General features: G+C 35.4%; 1 non-coding gene across 1 annotated transcript; it reads left to right on the top strand.

Annotated features, from left to right (window-relative positions):
* Positions 1 to 373: 373 nt before the first annotated feature.
* On the top strand, positions 374 to 477 carry LOC118709950. The gene has a single exon (XR_004985211.1). It is a non-coding gene; the product is annotated as a U6 spliceosomal RNA (small nuclear RNA).
* Positions 478 to 2,759: the final 2,282 nt, after the last annotated feature.

Genomic DNA, 2,759 nt, shown 5'->3' with positions numbered 1-2,759 from the left:
ACACTGATTTTTTTATTGTTGTTGAGAATTTGAGCAACTTATACTTTAAAACATAAAGTGCATTAATGCAATAAGAAGAAAATAAAATTACTATATTACTTTTTCCCTGCACAGTATTTTCCACAGCCTTCCCAGCTTTTTAAAGTATATTAAAAGCATCAAAACGAGAAAGAAGTATAATTTATGATGATGTGCCGTGCACAACTCTAGAAGGTTCCCACAGCACCAATGGTACATATTTGGAAGCCAGCTACAAAGTGCAATAGAAATCTACATTTGAAAAGTTCCACTGGCCTGAGGAGTCAGAGTTTTCACAAAAACAGAGCTAACCTTTTGTCCTACAGATAAACTATATTTTAAATGAATAGCTGGTGTGCTCATTTCAGCAGCACATATACTAAAATTGGAATGATACAGAGATTAGCATGGCCTCTACACAAGGATAACAACCAAATTTGTGAAGCATTCTATATTTTTAACAAATAAATAAATAATAGTAATCATGCATGAAGTAGTCACATGAGTGTTTTTAAACAGTATTGACTATATGCACCAAATATAGAAGCACATTAGGAAAAATGGTGGCTTCATCATAACTTTTTTTAAATTTTCAATTTTCTTACTATTTGGTTAAGGTCTAAGTGGCTTGAGGAGTAACAATAAGTCCTATAGCCTGTGGCTTCCAAGTTTTCTCAGTTCTTGTCGTTGAGTCTACACTGGAAAAGAAAAAGAAAATCTTAAAGAAGGTCACCCTTTCTCAACATCTTCCTGAATAAATTTCACAAATGACTAGAAGTAATATTAAATGGTTAGGCCCTGAAAAATTAATTCAAAAATATTCTTTTGATCAGCTAAAATGGAACGAAGGATTGTCGGTTAGTGACATTTTCACCATTTAGAAGCATAGCTACATTCACCAAGATACAGAGGCTTGGAGAGTGAGGGTTGAAGCTATGCCTGCTGCAATCTCCATTTTGCTTTCTATTCCTAATTAGAGTGCTGGTCCATAAAATAGGTAGGTAGGTGCCAAGGGAGTGACAGATGGAACCAGAATAAGCATACAGTATTAACTAAGAATGTGGCTATTAGGGGACTGGTGGAAGGGACTTGAAACCTAAGAGCCAAATTTCTATTAGCCTAGAAGCCCTGGAAATTAGCCACCTTTTCTTTTTTTTTTTTTCTTTTTTTGTATATAGAGATATTTTATTGCAGCATTATGTTTAGCAATGAGATTTGAAAATAATCTAAATATCCTTTTTTTTTAACTTGGCAAATCCATATGAAGGAATAAAATGCATTAGTTATTGTAACAAACAAATTTCTTCATGCTCTTATGAAAAAATGCTCTCCAAAACATACTACTAAGTATAAATAGCAACTTTTTAAAATGGTAAGTACAAAATTATTCATTTATTAAGACATAATACATTTGTTGACATACATAGAAACATATCTTCTGCTCAGCGCACTCAGCAAACTGTTATTGTTTAGAGAAAAAAAACAACAACATCAATAACCTAGGATCTCAGTAATTTTGCTGATTTGTGACTTGTGGTAGAATTTGATAAATAATGGATATTGGTTCAAATCTGGAAGCCAAATAATGTTTGGCCATCACAGGTTTTGTTTAAGTTGAGTAACTATTAAAGGAAACTTTATGAGAGTCACATAAGAAAACAGAATTGCAGCATCTCTATTAAAAATAAGATTTGGCAACAGTAGGCAGGGATTCTGCCTGGCCGGTCATATCTTCAAGCCCATCAAAATACCTATTGACCCTTCTACTTACTTTATCTACCTGGAAATTGTAGGTTTTGGGGTTTTGTTTCTTAGGCTATTTTCACAATCATTATATTTAATATCTAGAATTCTTGAAACCCTTCTTTGGATTATGATGTGCCACTAGAACCAGTGATAGATCTGCAACATGATGAAGTAAGCTTGTCCAAATGCTCCCAAAAGGGTGTATTCTCTTTTAAGTATAATAATGGCCACAGTGCCCATCACAACACACAAGGCACATCATGGAACATCAGTGTTACGCCCAGACTTCGTGGTCCCCAAGGACCACCAGGGAGCCGAGTCTGATGCAATAAACAAAAGAGCCTTTTCCATGCTAGCATGGGCTCTGTCCCACTCACGCTGGCAGCATGGTGGATGAGAGAGCGAATTTCGCCCAGTCCAGGGGTTTTACTCCGGTCGGTGGTTAGCCTTGGCTAACCCTGATTGTAGCCACCTTTTCTTGAGTATCTACTATATGACAAGCACATTGCAAACATTATTATTAATATTCATAACAAATCCAAGAGATTGGGATGATTAACCCATTTTACAGTTGAAAAATCAAAGTCAAAGATATTAACTAATGTGCCCAAGTTCATGCAGTTACCACAGTGCAAAGAAAAGCATAATGCACACACAGGCAATTCTGACATCCAAGTCCAAGCATCAGACTTCCTCACAAATCCAGTTAACCTGAATGGCATAGCTGCAAACACATCTGTATGCATCCCTATGTGTTTATATTCTTGGTTTGTATTATGGGCACAGTCTTTACAAACAAAAGCACAGAAATTACATAAAATAATGACCATATTTTACACAGTACATAGTGAAAGCTGTCATCTGAAAAATCATTTTTGTGTCATTTTCCAGGTGTGGTAGTCTGCATGACATAATAGAGACAATCAAGAATAATATCTCTAAACCAATCATAGGCAAAGGATACTGGATCTTGACCAGCTTAGATCAGTGAATCT

Source organism: Pipistrellus kuhlii, unplaced genomic scaffold (genome assembly GCF_014108245.1).
Source record: "Pipistrellus kuhlii isolate mPipKuh1 unplaced genomic scaffold, mPipKuh1.p scaffold_m20_p_1, whole genome shotgun sequence".
Lineage (NCBI taxonomy): Eukaryota > Metazoa > Chordata > Mammalia > Chiroptera > Vespertilionidae > Pipistrellus > Pipistrellus kuhlii.
Note: the sequence above shows the minus strand (reverse complement) of the source record. Positions and strands in the feature narration are given on the sequence as shown.